Genomic DNA, 7,472 nt, shown 5'->3' with positions numbered 1-7,472 from the left:
CTAAGCACTAGAGATACAATCCATAAAAACACAGTCTCTGCCCCTGAGGAGCTTAAAATCAGAAGGGAGAGACCACACGGGAAAGGAGGCTGGAGAGTGGTGGGGGAGGGACACTGGGGCTGCCCGCAGAGGACATCCGGTTCTGTGGAGTTGGAGCCAGGCAGGGTAACAGGTGCAGAGAGTGGTCCGAGAGTCCAGTGTCTGCCCTCTCTAAAGGTAGGCATTGGGAGATGTTTGGTCTTCTGTCCGCTGAGAGGAGGCAGAGGGAGGTGGGGGCAGTCAAGGCTTGAGTCAGTCAGAGGGTGGTGAGTTTAGAAGTGATGAGCTTGTCCTGGGGGCAGGAGCGGGGCAGGGGAGGGGGGGAGTCCTGCTCTGTGGAAGTGAAACCTGGCGGAGTAGCAGATGGGGAGCAGAGTCACACAACACTCCACTGTCTCATGTTGGATTAGCTGACTCCAGAATGGTTCAGGCCCCACCTTTGATGCTGGCTAGTGGCATGACCTGTATCTGGGCCTTAGGTTCCTCAGAACAACACTGAATTATAGATTTAAAGCCGGGAGGGATCATTGTGTCCAGCCCCTTCGTTTTACAGAAGAGGAAACTGAAGAACGGACGGAATATGTGATTTGCTCCGAATTAAACGTCCAAGAAGAATCTAAGCCAAGCCCTCCCGACTCCAAGACCAGAGCCCCACCACTACGCCACATCATCTGTGAAGAGAAAAGGCTACTGCCTGGAGCACCACCTCAAAGAGTAGCTTTGAAACTGGAATGAGGAAGTGTAGGTTAAGTGCTTCACAACCTTTATACAACTATGGAAGTGCCCGTTATGATAATGATTCATCATAACACTCACTCTAGTAAGTTGCAACAAAAAAAAAAAAAAAATCTATCGCCTGTAGAATACATAGAAAGATAAGCTGGTGGCTGGGACTTTTACCAGGATTTCACTTTCATAAATGAAAAAAATAACCAGTCCTTACACTACAGATACAGATCTCAAAGTATTCTTGAGAATTCCACAAATAAACCATCCTGGAATGAGGTATCATGACAGATCAAACTACTGCCCACAGTCGCCTGAACATAACATTGAGCTCTAAAAATGTAAGAGAAAGGCTTTTCATGGATGCCATCACACTCATCGTCCTTATATCGTCCATATAAATGGTGGTGTGAGTGAAAAGCCTTTGCTATAGAGAGACCTTGCCGGAGAAATCAAAGCCAAAGGATGAGGTGGGTGTGCCTGTGCGTGTGCATGTGTGCTGTGCACGTGTGTATGTGTGTGCGTGTGTGTGCATGATCCCCGTCTCTGCTATAAGAATCATCCTGTGCACTGTGCGCCTATAGAAGATGAGCTTCCCTCTCCAGCAATTTTATTCAATTATGCAAAGCTGTTGCTTTATCCACCTATGCAGTGATCCACAGAACATTTAATAGAATAGCAACTTGTTCCTGACTATTTCTATATGAATTCCAACAAAAAATGATGAGAAGGATGAGATGAATTGTAATAATGTTCGGTGAATCAAGTTCATTGGATTGGCGATGGGGATGGGTTCTACCTGGCTTTACCCTGGCTTTATTATAAATATTCATGCCTTTGAAGTGCGCTCCTCTTAATAGCCCTGTGAGATTAAACAGAGCAGGGACTACTAGTCCCACTCTATGGATGAGGAAAACTGAGGCTCAGACAAGGCAGATGAAGAAATTGGAGCTAAGAGAAGGGAAGTAACTTTCATTCTTAGGCTGATTCCCAGCTTTGTGCTCTTAGTACTGACAGTAGGTTTTGGAAAAGGCATCATTCGGTGCTGGTGAATGTTAGAAGTGGTCCCGGCCTTTTGGCAGGATGCTGTGTGGTGGCTCTAGCCCAGGGATCTTCACTGTTACAGGATCACAGGCTTAGAGATTCATAAGGGAAGGGCTTTTGGGGCCCTCTAGTCCAGCCCCCTCGTTTCACAGATGATGACACACTGAAGGATGTACTGTGACTTACCCAAGGTCATGCAGGTAATGAGAGCGGGGATTGGAAGGCAGGTCCTCAATGAACTGCATTGGTTCCCTGGGGAGCCCTGCCTCTTCCACTTGGAATTGGCCCAGGGGCCTTTGCGTGGAGCCCAAGGGCTCTTGGACTCCCTCCCAAGCCTTCCTTGATTGCTTAGCACCATCTTAGGGACAGTCCTTCTGGAGACAGCACAGCCCCCTGGGATCAGAGCTCAGCTCTACTGGGCTCCGTTCCCTGATTCACACCTTCCTACTGCTGCTGCTACAAGCTCTCCGTGGCCCAGGCCACTAGTATCAAGACCCCTTTCTCCTCCCCTATCTTCACACACCCTAGATCACACGGGTATACTTTCTAGGGTTTATTAACAAGGACAAGGAAAGTGTACACATTCTTGGGGAGAAATAACGGCTCTGGGGGAAGAGACACCCAGGGATGTGAAGAGTCACGTCCAGTATTTATATATCTCTTTTCAAGGTTTATAAATAATGTGCAAACATTATCACATTTGGGCCTCCTAACAACCCTGAAAAGTATTCTAGTGGTAGGACTGCGAAACAGAACCTGGGGCTATAGAGAATGGGCTGCCAGTCTTGGAGACCTGGGCTTAAATTCCACCTCCCACATGTGCTAGCTGGGTGACATTGGGCAAGTCATGGGACCATTCAGAGCCTCAGTTTCCCTACCTGTGAGGTGGGGAGAGATGGCCTGATTAGGGAGGTAGCTGCAGAGTCAGTGAGATCTCTGTCCAGGGATGTGTCTTTGGCCTATACTGTCTGGGAGGCACTGGGCAAGTCACTTAAACAGTCATCTCTCCAAAACTCAGCCAATCAAGTGATCAATAGGCATTTATGAAGTACATACTATACATCAGGAACTGTGCTAAGTGGTAGGAATAGAAAGAACAAAAATAAAAACAGGTCCTGTCCTCAAGCAGGATACAATTTAGTCAGAAAGGCGGCATGTTTGAAAGGTGACGGCGCCTGCCTCCCGAAAGACCCCGACCTGCAATTGCACCCTGGCCTCTCTGCTGAGGATGGCCAATTTCCAAGCAGGAAGCAGAGTAAACCAAGGCTGTGACTTCTTTCCATGTGGAGAAGCCAGGGAGCCTGCTTCTGGGAGACTCATGATGCCTCATCAGGGAAGGGCTTTGCAGAGTATGCAGGATTTGATATTGGCTCAGGTCGGCTAGCCGTGCGGAGAAAAGAAGACGGACCATCAGGAGAGGCATTTATAAAGTCTGGCAGCCACTGTCACTGCCTCTTCTGTTTGACTCACCCTCTTTTGCTTCGTTTGGGGATTCTGATCATGGAATCTGGTGAGCAGCAGATATAGCAGCCTGTGTCTGGGGGAGAGTTCAAAGAGACATATATCCAGCCCTAACCTCTCTCCTGTTCGCCTGTCTCACATGACATACATGCATCTCAAACTTGGCACGTCCAAAGCTGAGCTTATCCTGATCCAAAAACCCTCTCCTCTTCCGAACTTTGCTGTTCCTGTCAAGGGTCTCGGGATCCTCCCCACTGCCCAAACTCACAACCTCAATATCATCTTCCACTCTCCACTGATACTCGCTCCACACTTGTCCAATATGCCAAATCTGGTCATTTCTACCTTGCTTTCTTGGCATGGTCAACCTACCTTCTTTACCAGCCCTTTATCACCCTCACCTCTGGCACAATTCATGGGTGATAATGTGTCACAGACCTAGAGAACTTACCGTCATTGGGTCACCCTAGACATAACTGTTCCTGCTATAAGGTACCACCTAGAGTATTCAATTCAATTCATTTCATTTCAATGCAAGGCCATCCTACCTAATTCTATCGAAGGAGTCTAATCTCCTAAAGTAAATGAGACCTGTTCCCTTAAAATCATTTATGATGGCCTGTCTAAGGAAGAACCATGGCCTAGCCTATGGTCTAGGAAAACGAGTGAATCAGGGCAGAATACTTGGGGTACGTTTTCACCCACCTCTGTCATGGCAAAAGTAAATTGACAAACAGTGATGAAGGTGACTTACAGAAGTTCCACCATCTCTTAGGGAAAAGGCTGATGCATTTGTGTGTGTACATCTGGAATCTGTGAATGAAGGTTTTATGACATAATATACTAAACCCTGTTATATGAACTGTTTATTACACTGTAGTGAAGCTTATAATGAGCTGAAAAAATCAGAGTGATAGATTTAGAGCAGGATGGAACCTTTGATCTCACTGAGTACAACCTCCTAATTTTACAGATGAGGAAACTGAGTCCCAGAGTGTTATCAACAAGCAATTATTAATTGAAAGTCCCCAAGTGAGGCCCAAAAAGGGTTGATGTATTGAGAAAACAGTCCAGAGTGGAGGGACCAGAGGATACACTGGGAGTGAAGAATATATTCAGGAAGGGTCCCAAAATGAGCATGGGGGAAAGACGGGCAGCTGTGGTCATCTGGGAATTTGAGAATTTAGGATCTTGGAGGTAAAACAGTGTTAAGGAAGGGTGAAGTGTGGAGTGTGACCCTCCAGGGGTGTGACTGAGGTAAGGTGGAGTTGAAAGTCTTAGGGGTTAGGGAGGCTGAGAATTTGAGAAGTGGGGGGATTAAAAAGGTCATTGGGAAAGTGGCCACATGGAATGATTTGAAAGGAAAGATGGCTTAGTGATGGTGTCTAGACAACGGTTTGGAAATGATCAAAGGTAGCTGAGCTTGTGTAGACTTTTCCTTCTGGCCCTGGGAGATCCTCGGGAACATAGGATCACACTTTTAGAGCTAGCATGACATCTGGCCCAACCCCTCCATTTTACAGATGAGGAAACTGAGGATCAGAGGGGTCCTCGTTATTCCTAAAAGGGAACCGTGCACAGCTCACCTTGGTCTTAGACTTTTGGTACTACGAAGCATGAACCACCCAAGCAACCTCAGAGCCTACCCTGGGTCTGTGATTCAGGGGAACAGCTCTGAGTCACCTCTTCCCTGAGGCTACCACTTGGAGTCATTGTGAAATAGTTCTGGGGCAATCATCAAGCTGATTTCTCAGATCCTTGGTCATCTTCTTTCAAAATCAGGTTAAAGTATCACTGTGATGCCATGGGGAAGGGAAGGAGAGGAACATGCATTTATTAAGTGCCTACGGTGTACCAGGTCCTGCTCTAAGCACTTCACACATGCCATCTCATTTATCTATTCATGGGGCTTGTTTCTCCAGCGTGTCTGAGTTCTGAGCAGCCAGAGGACTGACTGCTCCCCACGCTCAGAATCATTCTGTTGGTGTAGGGCCAAGGGCCTCCCTCAACAGGGAGGCCTGGTATGCGTGAGTGGTTTTACCTGCAAAACCAGTTAGTCCAGAAATGAATCTGCAACAGGACTTTTCCTAGGCAAGACAAGTCAGGAAGGGATCTCAGGCTTCAGGGGCAGGAGGAAAGAGGAGACCACCACCCCAGTAAATGGCCAGAGGGCTTCCTGCTTGACAAAAATGGGTCCACTTGTAGTCTAGATTCCAATCATCCATACTGATGTCTTACACAGACCTGGGCCAGCTCTTTCAGACCAGACCTCTGGAACCCTGAGCACACAGAGGCTTGGGGAATTAGTCCTTTCTTCTTTGGAACTTGGGCTCTGAGGCTGGGCTGTCCTGATTGGGCTGGGGGAAGCCAAATCCCCCCTTAAGTCACTAGAATCCAAAGTCCAAAGTCCAGCCCATACTCCATGTTCCATGCAGCAAACTGACATGGAACACAGGAAGCACTTAATAAATGCATTTTCATTCACGGATAGTGGTGAAATGCATCTGATCTATATTCTCCATCTCAACAGGCCACACAAAGAGGCCTGGGCACATGGTCAGGGCAGGTACAAGACCTTCTGTTTTACTTTGGTCTATTATTCTTGTTCAGTCATTCAGTCATGTCTGCCTCTATGTGACCCCATGGGCTTTTGTCCATGGAGTTTTCTTGGCAAAGATGATGGAGTGATTTGCCATTTCTTTCTCCAGTGTATCCCCATTTTACAGATGAGGAACTGAGGCAAACAGGGGTTAAGAGACTTGTCCAGAATCACACAACTAGTAAATGTCTGAAGCTGGATTTGAATTTAGATTTTCCCGACTCCAGACCCAGTGCTCTATCCACTGAGCTGCCCCAAAATTGGTACAGGGAAGATGAGAAAACTTCCTTTCCCATGAGGCAACATGGCCTAGAGTCAGGAAGACCTGATGTTTGCCTCAGTTTCTCCAAATGATAAAATGGGGATAATGACAGCACCTACTTCACAAAGTTCTTGTGACGATCAAAGGAGGTAATATTGGTAAAATGCTTACTGACACTTAGTAGGTACTATATTATTCCCAGTGTAGGCTGGCATCTTCAGAGCAACTCACAGTCTTAAAGCATTGCCTGGCTTACTGAGACGTTCAGTGACTTGCTCAGGGTCATTCATCTATCTTGTCAGTTTCAGAGTAGAACTTGAACCCAGCTCTCCCTGGCCCTGAGCCTGCCATGGGCTGCCCTCCGTCAGAGCCTCGAAGCCAGCTGACACCCAGGACTGGCAGCGCATTTCAGAGAACTCAGTGTTGCTGTCTGTCCCAAGGGATTAGCTTGTCCTTTGGGAGGAAGCAGCTGTTTTCACTACCATAGCTTTATGTATCTTAAGAACAGCCCTGAGGCTTCTCCAGAGAACTAGGGAAAGGAGCTCTCCCTCTCCTCCAGGAGGCTGCTCAGACAGCTTTCTTCTTCAGTCAGGAATTTAATTCAGCAAATATCCCTTAAGTGCTCCCTAGAGGGGAGGCACTGAGGGACTTCTGCAGAGAAAAGAGTCTGAAGACCAGAATTCAAATCCTGCCTTGAATTCTCCTAGCTGAGTGACAATAGATGAGTCGTGTAACTCCCCTGTGCCTTGGTTTTCTTACCTGCAAAATGGTGATCGTGACATTGGTGGCCCCTGCCCCAGGGTGGTGAGCAGGTCATCAAAGGGCGCTGAAGAGCCCTGCGTTGCCTCTCAGTCCTAGGTCAATGCCAGTCCTCATGAAGAGGCTCAGGCCGGGCCCTGGTGAGGAGCATTGGGGTCACATGGAAAGCGCCAAGGGGCTTGGAATCAGAAGAGTCTGCCATTTTCTCACTGTGTCTAGGGGTGAATTATTTTTCTCTCTTAGCCCAGTTTCCTCTTCTATTAAAAAGAAAAACAAAAAACAAACAAACAAAAAAAATAACATGAGGGGGTGGGGTAGAGAGGGGCTCTGCAAACTCTAAAACCTTATAGAAAGAAGAAGGAGGAAGGAATCTGCATTTATTAAGCTCCTACTACATACCAGGCACTAGGTTGGGTACTGAGGACACAAATACAAAAGTAAAACTGTTCCTGTCCTCACAGAATTAACAAATCTATTAAGAGGACACAGCGCGTGCAGATGTGGGTTTTGCAAAGCTCCTTTGAGGAAAGGGACCCCCCCCACCATGTCCCCCCAAGGCATCTTGGAGAAGGCTGACCTTGA

The sequence above is a fragment of the Vombatus ursinus genome, unplaced genomic scaffold, assembly GCF_900497805.2.
Source record: "Vombatus ursinus unplaced genomic scaffold, bare-nosed wombat genome assembly UNPS02010980.1, whole genome shotgun sequence".
Lineage (NCBI taxonomy): Eukaryota > Metazoa > Chordata > Mammalia > Diprotodontia > Vombatidae > Vombatus > Vombatus ursinus.
The sequence above is the reverse complement of the archived record's forward strand: the minus strand, read 5'-3'. Positions refer to the sequence as shown.